Source organism: Thermobia domestica, chromosome 8 (assembly GCF_964235325.1).
Source record: "Thermobia domestica chromosome 8, izTheDome1.hap1.1, whole genome shotgun sequence".
Classification (NCBI taxonomy): Eukaryota; Metazoa; Arthropoda; class Insecta; order Zygentoma; family Lepismatidae; genus Thermobia; species Thermobia domestica.
In genome coordinates, this window is record NC_137461.1 from 87,310,751 (window position 1) to 87,324,329 (window position 13,579).

The following is a 13,579-nucleotide window of genomic DNA, read 5'->3' on the forward strand; positions in this document are numbered from 1 at the left end:
AACCTGAAATTTCAATCTTGATACACGTATCAGTGCGCAGCACGAAATAAGATTTTTTAAAAAAATCCCGGCGTTCTTCCCGCCTTTGATGGGACAAGCCGCAATTATTTACGCATTATTCAGTGCATTGTTTGTGTATAATCTTGTTCGTTTGTTGAATGTAAAACGCAACTCACACAACCACTGTAACAACATAATGTGTTTTTTATTGTCCACCAGTACACGAACAAATTCCAGGTATGTCTTAAATTATAATCCACCTTGGCATATTATCTCAGCAGTAATACTGTCAACAGAACTGCCTTGCTTATGGATACACTGTGCATTAAGTGCTCCAGGGTAGTGACGACATTAAGTGACGTCATGTCCTGTTGCTGTAGTTATGTCAACTTAAGAACTCCCGTCCTGCACACGCTAGTGTTTGGAATGCCCTGTCCAAGTCTATTGAGAAAAGTAAAACATTACTGTTAAGGCTTTTTAGGGAACATTATTTTATGCAAACCACAATTGGTGGGATATTACTGAGATTCTCGCAATTTTCAGTCTTCAGAAGGAATGTGGTTTGTGTCTTAATTTCAGGTATCATTTCAGTATGACTGCGGTAGACCAAGGGAAAAATCTATATATATTGTTTGAGCAGTGGCGGCGATTGGACGTTAGAAGTGGGGGGGGGGGCAAGACATGATCTGAACAATTGCATATCAATGTTAGATTTCCTGATTGTTTCTAACACTGTTTCATGAAAGGTTGTAAAACTAATAGGATACTATCTTTTTTCACTTAAAATGTCGTATATCGTATTTCTATTTTATTAAGTAAATTCATAAGAGCAATACAGGTAGGTGCTAGCCCTTTATACGCTTAAACAAGAAAGTGTAAGAAGAGATTTGAGTTCTTGCTCATGAACATCTTAAAATTCTGTATGGAAAATTGTGTGATCAGATTATTTCATAAATTTGCAAAATAAATAAATAGAAGGGATAATATTAATCATAATAGTAATGAATAATGACGTTTGTTTTGCACAAGTTATATTGAAACTGGGAATTAATGAACAATTTATACTTTTAATTCCACACATGCCATTAAATGAATGTTTTTAGTCTTAGAAAATGAAATACAGTAAGTACTGCAAGCATATGCTATGACATTTAAAGAAATATGCAATTGCAATATTAATTGCTTTGAATTGCAATTAAAATGCAATTCCTGTAGCTTTCTTAACTCCATGGGAAGCCAAATAACCAATATGTACTCACACAACGGCAAATAGCAAATAAGACCATTTTTCTTTTCTATGAAACAATACATACAAAACCTTTACCAGTGTGTCCACATTCTGGAAAATACGTGCAAGTCAGAGAAAGGTCAGGGAAGTAAAAATGTATCAGGTGAAGTCAGGGAAATGGCAGATTGGTCAGGGAGTCAGGAGAAAATCGATTTAGGTCCATTGTTCAATTATTCAATTTATGAAATAGGGTTGATTTCTTTACTGTTACTGGATGCAAAATGTGGTGTTCTCAGTGATGATATTGAGGGAGTCAGTGTTCTCTGATATAGTCGTTGAAACTAATTTTCTGCGAAAAAAACATTTAACTACCTCCTGGCATATTTGCTTAAAAAGGTAGACGCTGTCCTAGAAGAATTGCATGGTGCCAAGAGGATATCTGGACAAGTGGCTGAGAACGCGAAGAAATAGTATCTCCAGCTCACAGTGAAAGCCCAGACTGAAGAATGAATTCATAGCCAATGATAGAGATGATATTGGACTTGATTAGTTTTTTACTTAGTTTTAGGAAATGGGAAGAGTTACGTTGACTTATGGTCAGTTATGAAATATGTTTTATCTTCTTTCACGGAAACGCATCTTTTGAAAGTGGTTTCACAATAAATAAAATTCTCATTGTTGACAACTTACAAGAAGAATCTCTGGTGGCTCAACGGATCATGGTTCTGTGATGAGAATAGGTGGATCATCAGGATTAATAATTACAAGAGGTATGATAAATTCAGTGAGAAGTTCAAAGAGACAATATCAGGTGTATTTGGAAAAGAAAGGAGAAATAAATGCTGGAGACGAGAAGAGGAGAGAGAAACGGAAGATTCAGCAACAACTAAAGGAGCTGGAGGAAGAAAAAAAATTAACCTGCGAAGACAAGGACATTCAGATCAATGAGAAGAAAACTATGATAGAAAATATGAAAAAAAAAATCTAAATTTGTTGCATTTAACGACTGCACCAGCAAAAGTATGTGTTACACAATGTGTTCTTTATTTTTAATAATCAGTAAAATCATGTATGAACTGTTTATTGCTATAGACAATATTATAATGCTGTGTAATTGGTATTATAATGTGTAATTTCTTTCATATCTTAAGTACTCTGTATTCTGCACACTTTTGTTTGTAACTTTACATTTTGTGTAATATGTAGGCCTAATCAATAATGGCCTAACGCACATATTTGTAAATTTACATTCCTTTGGAAAAAACTTGAAAAAGAAAGAAACAGAAGTGGAATAGAACAAGGCTAACTATGGGGAATGTGGAGGCTGGGATTTCTTTCTTTTTCTATATTTTTAAGTTATTCAGGGGTCAGGCAAATCTGCAACTTTTGTCAAAGAAAGTCAGGGAAAAGTCAGAGATCTTTTCTCCAAGTTGTATGGACACTCTGTTTACATTTCCAAATGAAATATAAAATAGGGCGCTTCAAAAAAGTGGAGGGGCAACTGCCCCCTCTTGCCCCCCCCCTAATCGCCGCCCATGTGTTTGAGCATATCTGTACCTACATTGCTAGTGCAGTAACAGGTTCTACTGTAGCTAATGAATCAAGACGTTGAATAATACAATAACAACTATGAAGCACCTTTATAGCCGAAATGCTACACATTGCGCTTTGAATACGAGGGGGTTCCGAGTTCGAGTTCAGCTACGACCTCATAATTTACTGTTTGTGAGTCCAATTGAAGAATTACATGGATCCATATGTAGAATATTCTGGTCAAAAATATGGCGGTGATGGGAGTCGTTCGACCACTTTTTGATTTTTAACATTAGAAACATTTCTTTCTTGGTGGGAAATTTTGCAAGCTATCGGAAAATTTCAGGGCTTTGAGCAGGAAGTCTGTTATTCTGAATCTCAGAACACAGCATTGACATACTATAAGTTAATGCCAAATGTAGCCAGATCGAGAAAGTACCAGATTTGACGTATATTAACACAAAATAGTATATCAAAGACTCTAACAATTATTATCGAAAATAAATAATAATTGCTACGTTTATCCTGGATAGTATTCTTTACATTTTCGTCTGTGTTATCAAATGAAAAAAAAAGGAATGATCAAAAACGGATAAAAAATTGCGATCTTGGACAAGTATTATAGGAATGATCCAAAAAATGGATCAAAAGATTGCGATCTTGGCCAATGACTAGTTTTTGGATCAGAGGCCAAAAAATTTTTGAAAGGCTTCTAAATCGAGTTTTCGTATTTTGTACGAAATAAGCACATCGTACTGAGTTAACTAATAATTTGGGTTTGGCTACACTGCATGTAGGGCTACAAGCAGTGTTGCCAACATGTACGATAATTATCTATCATACGATAACTGACCCAAATACGATGTACAATTGCTGCTGTACGATAACAGGAAAATGTACGATAATTTAACAAGTCCTGGTAATTAAAACATTACAAAGACGACGAACGTCTCGAGAAAGTAAATAATGCAGGAAAATTAATCAGGCAATAATTTAAATATTTTTATGCAATGGCGAAGCGTATTCCCACTAGTAGGGTAAGCCTAACAAACTAATAATACAAATAACATTTAATGTATCATAAAATGTTTAAAATTATAGTCAGAATTCTGTTTTCCTTATTGAGTTTTAAACAACTATGTAATCTACTTATTTTAAAGAACTTTTTAGCTCTATTTCTAACACTGTTTAGAGTTGAATTCATGTGCATGTATACATAGTAGTTTTGTTGTTGTTGTTTCATTTGACAAAAAAGAATGAATGTATAAGTAGACGGAAACTACACTATTATTATTATTATTATTATTATTATTATTATTATTATTATTATTATTATTATTATTATTATTATTATTATTATTATTATTATTATTATTATTATTATTCAACAAATATTTACATGAGAAAAACACACAATATGTATCAATGGAATATTTCCTTTTAGATCCACTATAAACATTTTGAAGTGCAGTTTATACTTTCTTCTGTCTGTGATTTTCAGGGGGAATCAGGGAAGTTTCCTCCTCAACAGCTGTTTCCATTTCTTGCATATTTGAAAGTGGAGGGAGAGAAAAAGAAACTACATTCCTAAATTAGCTGTCAAATTTCTTAGATAAGCATTTGCTACTTGCATCTCTCTATATAAAGTAACTTCAATGCATCACGTGATAATGACCACATTATAAACGTTAATGCTCAGAAGGAACCTAATCAACGAATATATTTAATATTGTATTCTATGGAGTGACATATTTAAGGGGGTGGCTTTCGGGCTTAAGCAATCACCGAAATTTTATCGCAACTTTTTATTGTTTTATATACAAGCCTATTACAGAGTTTTATCATTTCCAGGAATAAAGTTAGCAAAGCCCCTCCCGAAATAAGCAAAGCCCCCCGAAACAAAATCCTATATACCCACTTATTCTATGAAATGGAAAACAACTAAGATTACACACAAATAAAGTTATTTTATCCTGACCGTAGCGTTTGGTTAATTTATACATATGTTTAATGTATCATACTTATACTCTACAAGCTATTATGTGCCAGGCGCCATGTAGGAAAATACAGCTACTCAGAATAACTCCCGAGAGTATATACCTAAATTAAACAAGTTATCACTAATAGAAATACATAATTCTACACAGAAACTTCTTACTCTGTGTTAAGGAAAGCGTTGAAAGATGCCTTCAACATTAAAACTAAACTTCCAGAGGGGAGCCTAAAAGCACCTTCCCAACAATGCGTATAATCCCCAGCAATAATAACTTCGCTTCCTGAGCAGCAAAGCCCGTAAACCTATCTAGCGAGAATAGTGTTGTGTCGATCATGAACGATTCGATCATTATGAATGAATCATGGCGTGAATCAAATGAATTATAATTCTTTTCACAAATGAATCGATTCTTCTAATGAATCATTTGTACTTCTAAATGAATTGTTTGCCGTGATCGAAATGAATTGAGAATCACAAACTGCCAGCTTGTGTGAGACAATTGGTGATGTTGATTCTGCAAATGCGCTTGCAGTTCACGGGGAGTGAAAAAGAAAGAAAACCATATGCGCGTCTTTTCTTCCTGCTTTTGTAGATGCGTGCGGTTTTTTTTTTCTGCGTGGTAGGGTTGTTTCCTAGGAAGAAAGGACGCCGCGTTGTTAGATTACTTTCAGAATAAACTTTCTTGTTGCTTGCTTCTTGTCGTGAAGTACTGGCAGTGTTGCTCAATTAGATGTAATACGTTTTCGTAGTTAATATCAACATACTCTTAAAGAGCATTTATCAATTTGATTAAGATACTGTCCGTGCATTGGATAAAATTATTTTCATTACTTTCAACTGCAGTAGCCAAAAAGGTCAATTTTAATGTTTTATAATCAACTCAAAGTACTATATTATATTCAATGTAAATACAGTACTTACCCAGAAAAAGTGCACTGTAAATTATTTGTACTGTACATAATTGATTTTAAAAATGTATATGTAGAAAGACGAATAAAGATTCTTTCTGGGAAGACAGTGTATTGCATCTTTCAGTAAAAACACTTGTCCACATGGAACGAAGCTTAGTGGTATCTACTTTTCACTTTACTTCTACTCAAACATACATGAAGACACAAATAGTTTTCTGAGCTTCCATGTAAACAAGATGTGGGAAACATGGTAGCAGGAGTGGCCGGGGAGAAAATCCGCAAGGCCAAGAAGTTTTTCCGAGGCATTTCTTAGATTGGGTTCAATTGGGGTTACCAGTATTTCCGCAAATATATGTTCATCTCATGCTTATTGAAGTAGTAGTGACTCAGTGGCAAAGAATTCATTTCTGGTGGATGGGGTCCCTGGTTTTCTATTTGCGCCAAGTGGGATTAATGGTGAACAAGCACCATATGTGTGGGTTTTCTCGGGGTTCTCTTGTTTTCGCTCACTTCCTTTATTTCACCATTTCATTCATTCTCATCATTATCGTTTCCTTTAGTCTACACGATGATAATCATGGAACGTAAAACTTTAAAATTTCATTTCATTGTGCGTTTATTCATAGTCTCCCCGAGCTAAATCTTTTAAAATTATCACAATAGTATTAATTATATGTTCATGTGTAAACTCCCTCTTTTTCTCTATCTCGAAGATCAGTATCTTTTCTAGTCAAGAATAAAATAGAACATATTTTAGAATATAATAGAATAAAATAGAAATCTTGCAGTTTAACGTTCCATGTTTATGTCCATTAGCCTAAGGAAAACGAATGATTGTCAAGTAAATGACGATGGAAGAATAGTTGGAATGAGTGTGGAAGGAAAGGGGAGTGGGTTTACCCGATAAAACCCACGGACATGATGATGTACACCACAAACTTCCTTAGCAGTGGATCAAACCAGGGACCCCGCGCAAAGGAAGCAAGAGTTTTATCAGCGAGCCACGGTGACCCCTAGGATAGAATAGAATGGACTACGAGATAATTTACTTTAATTAATCATCCGCATCTTCTTTACCCTACAGGGTATAACTCTGACTTACAACAACAAAAGAAATCCATTAACGTGATGTGTACTTTACAAAGTTTATATTATATGACCTGGGCAAATAATATCCACTACAAATGGATATAACACTACAGGCTCATTGTATAATGCTTTCTGTATTGAAAACCAAAAGCATGAATGTCGCCTATACAGAGCTCTATATTTTTCCCCATATTAATATGTACGGCAATAAGAAGTTGAAAATAAATTGTTATAACTGCTCATATCCCGTGAAAATCTTACGGAGTATATTTCAACAAAATATTTCCTCGAAAAACTGAAGTTGGCAGAAAAAACGTAGAGATTGCAACAGTTTTAGTGTTTGTCTCAACCTCTAATATGAAAGCAGGATGCAAAAATAACAACAATGGGAATGGAGCAACAGCATATTATTGAAACTTCATAACTGCACTGAAGCTTAAGAGTTCCCGAGCCACTCCACTCACCCCAATAAAACGCTGGTCGTGTCATGCGGCAAAGATGATACACGAGGTTGTACTTCCTCACAAGGAATTTATTAAGTTGCGCAGAAAAGAAGTGCAGTAGCCCAAGCGATTCATATGATCGAATAATTCCCATTCAATTCATATGATAGAATAACTCATTGCGCAAAAGAGATGCGCGGAAATCTAACTGATTCAATGAGCGAATCATTCCCAACTAATTCACTTGTGCAAAAGGAATGCGCGGACAACCAATTCATATGAACGAATTAAATGATCGAATCATTTTAGTGAATCAAAGTAAATGAATCGATTCTCCGAAATGAATCGTTTTGCCCATCACTAGCTCAGACAGAAGGGACTCCGAGTGTTTCCAACCTACTATTTTGTTACCGAAAAAACGAAATGTTGAAGTATTGACTTATAAGAAACCAAATATAAAGAAAATATACAGTAAAAAGCACGGTAGGCCCGGCTTCAGAGCCATATAGTACGCTTCACTACTGTTATGTTACAGTTAGCTATTTAGACTGTATAAGATGGAATATATTGTAAAATTGATTCAAACCACTACCAGTATACCGCAAAAACGTGATTCCATCTGTAATCAAACCGGGAACCACTACAACGGACAGAGGAAACCAGTCAAAAAGGCGTAATTACTAGCTGTTTTCACAGGTAAATGTATAAAGTCTTGAAGGAAAATCAGATTCTTTTTCGATAGATAAGTAAAGAATTGAGCTTCGATCTTGTTTCCTATGCAGATTGTTAAATATAGTTTTAGCTGTAAATGTTCGTGTTTGATTCTTAATAATAATAATAATAATAATAATAATAATAATAATAATAATAATGAACAAAAAGTAGTTGCTGTATTTTGTTTGAACTTTTGCTTTAAGAAAACTAATGTCTTTCCACCGTAAATTAAATTCCATCATACATTTTAGCAGTTAACTTCTCGTGGATTGCATTCGTAAAATATTAATTTTTACCGACCTCAAGAGTCGCCTCTGTCACTGACGTTGGTTCATTCCTTGTAAAAATTCTGATTATAGTAACGTAACGAAAAAATGTAGACAGTCATTATAATTGTAGATTATCGGTAGTTAAGTCACATATTTTCCGTTTTGTTAACCAATACAATATTTTTCGTTCATCAATTTGCATCACAAAATATGTATAGTGGTTTTGCTATTTGGTCATAAATGTATTGATTTTAGCCTTACAAAAAAATTGTTTCTATAATCAATTTACTTTGTAACAAAAATAAAATTTCTTAATTTTCTTCGTAACATTTCATTTTCCTGCTAGATATTGCTCACAATGCTCACCAGAGTAATAGAAGTTAGCACATTTTCCAATCTACAATACTGTCTGCGGGTTTCATTTCGTAACGGTTGGCGCAAAATCAGTGGATTCAACTCAATGCAAATAACGTAATAAGTAATTATAACTACCATGAGAAAAATCGCAAAATAAAACACAAATTTTGCGTTGTGTTGACGCAAAGCGCTAAAAAAATGATGACCCCAAAATTCCCAGATAGCCCAAAATGGCTGCTATGTCATTGTTCTTAACTTCGATTTACCTCTCTGCCTACGGAAACCGATCCACAGAGAGGGAACCTTCTTGGTTACCAGCCCACATCTCGCTAGCACATTGCTATAAAGAAACCTACTTGAGCACGGAAGCAGTTATACGTTTCTCTCTGCTTGCAATAGACTGTGGTAACTCAGGCGTTCTCAAATCATTAGTGTCTACGAAAGCGAGAGATATTGCTTTCTAAGCGTTAACGGCTGCCTTAGCACGTATTCACGTTTGCGAAAATATAGAGAAACTAGTAGCATGAAAAAAAGATAATAAACTGTAAACGTATTATTTTAAGTTAATTTATACATGTTATATTAACTTTCTTTATTAATATTGCAGGGCTACCGCCGGTAGCCTCGGTTACCAATAAATACGCCACTGATCTTTTGATCCAATAATAAAGGAAATAAAGTGTTGATGCTGACTTGATACCCAAGTAAAAATCGCCACTAACCAAATATTTCCAAAATAATTTTAAATTACGTTTAATCAGTTGTGCTACGTTTGTACTTGTTGTTTTTCATCTTTCTTACCAAATTAGAATGATAATTAAGCAAAGGTAATTCACTGGCTTGACGTCAAGTGAAAATCGCCATTACGTAAAAGAAACCTCAAAAGTTTCCAAAATGTTTCAAAGCCAGTGGTGCCCACCCCCCCTTATGTGTATGACGCACCCCCCCCCCAATTGTCTATCCGTAGGTGTTCTTCCATGAAAAAAATCTTCTTTTCGATTAATTTTACCCCCCCTCATCAAACATATTTATATAGATTTTAACCCCCCCCCAAATATTTCAATGACGCAGTTTGCGTCATAGCCCCCCCTTGTGGGCACCCCTGTCAAAGCTAATGGGTTATGTTTGTGGTGGATTGTTCCATTCAAGTTTTCATTTCAGAATCGCAACCTTTAATCTTATTAGCATTGATTATGTTAACCCCCATGTGCATTAGTGAGTGGTGTGAGAAAAGTGTTTGCTAGTGATCCCCCAAATATAATCTTTCAACTATATATATATATATATATATATATATATATATATATATATATATATATATATATATATATATATATATATATATAGGGTGTTTCAGATAAAACGTCCAGTGCTTATAAATCCGAAACGGCTGAGAATAAAAAGATGAAACAAAAACTGAGATAGGAAAATGTCATAAGGCGCATCACATGGTGTTGTTGTGGTGACCCCCAGGGCCCTCCTTCAAGGGGGCCCAGGGGCCAACTTCAAATTTTGAAATAGGAACATGTATTGAATCATACCTCATTCAATAGTATTTAAAAAACGAAACAACTTTTGTAGGAAACAATTTTCGATTTGGGCCACCGTTTTCAAAATGGCCGCAAAAAGGGGTCCTGTTTCAGATAAAACGTCCAGTGCTTATAGGCCTAAAGCAAAAACGGCTGAGAATAGAGAGATGAAACAAAAACTGAGATAGAAACGATGATAAAGTATATCAAGTTGTGTTGTTGTGGTGACCATCAGGAAACTCCTTGAAGGGGCCCAGGTGCCAACTTCAAACTGATACAGGATTTTTTGCGGCCATTTCGAAAACAGTGCCCCAAATCGAAATTTGTTTCATACAAAAGTTGTTTCGTATTTTAAGGACTATTGAATGAGGTATGATTCAATACATGTTCCCATTTGAAAATTTGAAGTTGGCCTCTGGGCTTCCTTGAAAGAGGGCCCTGTGAGTCACCACGACAACACCATGTGATGCGCCCTATGACATTTTCCTATCTCAGTTTTTGTTTCATCTTTTTATTCTCAGCCATTTCGGATTTATAAGCACTGGACGTTTTATCTGATATAGGACCCACTTTTTGCGGCCATTTAAAAACGGTGGCCCAAATCGAAAATTGTTTCCTACAAAAGTTGTTTCGTTTTTCAAGTACTATTAAATGAGGTATGATTCAATACATGTTTCTCTTTCAAAATTTGAAGTTGGCCCCTGGGCTTCCTTGAAAGAGGGCCCTGTGAGTCACCACGACAACACCATGTGATGCGCCCTATGACATTTTCCTATCTCAGTTTTTGTTTCATCTTTTTATTCTCAGCCGTTTCGGAGTTATAAGCACTGGACGTTTTATCTGAAACACCCTGTATATATATATATATATATATATATATATATATATATATATATATATATATATATATATATATATATATATATATTACACAGAGTGCATTTAATAAATAAGTATAATATTATTCTTTTGAATGTATTTTCGTTGCATATGTGAATAATATTATGGTGTGTCGTGGTCTGAGCGATCATCTGGATGTCCGTAAGGATTTCGAGATGAAACATCCGAATCTCTCGGTGCTTTATGCTCATCTCATTGTTGAAACCAGCGTTGCCAACCCGATCAGAAGGCATTATCGTACGCATCACTTAAAATCATCGTTTTTGTTGTAAAATTATCGTATCTTTTGTTTTCAGTCTCGACATTAAGCTTTATTATTGTTAAGAGAAAACTAACGTTTATATCTAAAACTATATTTAACAATCTGCATAGGAAACAAGATTGAAGTTTAATTCTTCATCAGTCTATCGAAGAAATCCAGTTTTCCTTCAATACTATACATTTTCTTGGGAAAACTTATCTACATTAAGTAGCTAGTAATTAACCTTCCTTGATCGGTTTCTTGCATACGTGTTCGTGGTCCCCGGTTTGATTACAGGTGATTACACGTTTGTAGAGCAAATACTAGTAGTGGTTTGGATAAATATTACAATATGTTCTCACACAATATTGGTGTTCAAAAATATATGTTAAACTGCAATAGTGCAATTAACCAATTACCTAGTAATAATGAACATGTGTAACTAGGTGAATTAGTTTTATGGTTTTAAAGTACCATATACGTAAAATGTAGCTAACAGTGTCACGTAAAAATATTTAAATTACTACCCGATTAACTTTAATTTCTCGAGACGTCGGTCATCTTGATTTTTTTTGTCACTAATATGATGCAAAATTCATATTCTATTTCACGCAATGAATGAAATTTCTTTCGAATTTCAAACGCCTTCAGAATTATCTTTGCTTTTTACCACGAGTTATTAAATTATCGTATACTTTCCTATTATTGTCCAGGAGTTATCGTACATCATACAGGGGGCAAAATTATAGTATCATTCGATAATGATCGTATATGTTCGCAACTTTGGTTGAGTTCTGTAATCCATTTTCGGAAATGTTCTCTAATGTCTTAACCAGGTAAGTTCAGATCTCCTGAAAGTACTCGTTAGTGGGACAGCAGGGGGGCAGATCCGGTAGACGATTACAACTGCAAGACCGTGTAAAAGAAAGACATGAAATAAGACGAGAAAAATTTAATCATCCAATTTTGAGTGTATATACATGGAACCACCCACAAATCCTCTTTCATCCATATCAATATGTGTGACCAGTAAAAGTGCGAAATAACGGAAACAAACAATATAGTGAAGTTCAACTGGTAGCCCACGAATTCCGCGATCGTAGTACAGAGCATTGGGTCAAGTGTAAAATTGCATTATCATATTTAAATTGGTTAACTAATTGTCATCATGTAATCCGATTTCTGTCAGTGTAATAATTTCAAGTGCTGTTAAATAAAGTTACCAATACAAAATCGTACGTATCCTTTCAAAGTAATACTACCATACATATTATCATGGTTTAAATCTATAGGTACAAAAGAATTTAATTTATTTTCCTTTCCGGCATAACTAATTTAATGTCTATGCAGCGCATTAATATTTGTATTATTGAACTATATCGGCACTAGAGAAACAATTAGAATATGTCTTTAACGTCGATTTCCCCAAATGTTCTGACCTGAACTCTGTGTTTTGAAATGTATTTTAAAGCGGCTATATGTTCAGCCTTAAGCATAAATGGTGACATTCAGGAACGAACCAAGTACCGTTATATTTGGCCAAGCCCAAACAGAAACGATACTGGACGAACCCGTAATGTTACTGTATATTAATTTAAAACCGGCATATACCGTATATTGTTTTCTTCTGATAAGCTTTCAAATGTGTTTCCTGGTGGAGGGAGATATTCTCCTTCAATTTTTTCTCTTTTTATATTCACTTTATGTGCAGTCATCTTCTGCACTTTACAAATCCTTACCTAGCGCGTAATATCTTGTTTATTTCGTAATAATTCTTCTACATGCTTTCCCACATTCGTTTTTAATTAATATTTTAAAGTGACAGAATGTATATAACAATGCAATCGGTTAGTCAGTGCATCCCATTTTTAATCACTGTACGCTTTTTGCATATCTACTGTGAACATTTCAACTTCTGAATTCATTATTATTTACTTAAAAATTCTGTGAAATAGTCAACGTGACTCTATGGCAGTTTTAGTTGAAATTTTATTTTTATGAAGATAAAAAATTTTATTAACTTTTCCCAATAGTTCAGTTCAGTAGATCGGCAGTGCCCAGAGTAGAAGACAGTTCGTTTGTTGCTCTTTTGCAAGAAGAGAGAGAGAGTTGAGTGGGACTTCCTATTACTTTCTTCCTTGCACCTACTTACTTACACGGACTTTCCTTTTTACATTTACAAGTACATACTTTCCCTTTTTTCTACTATTTTTTTCATCCTACAGTTCCCACGTTTCTTTTAAATTTCTTATTCAGATTGTTATTCACTAGTTAGTTGTATACAAAAATCCTCCTTCTGAGATATACACAAGTTAATTTGGTTAATGCATTATTTCTTTTTTTTTTTTTCGATATAAGGCAATTCGGTT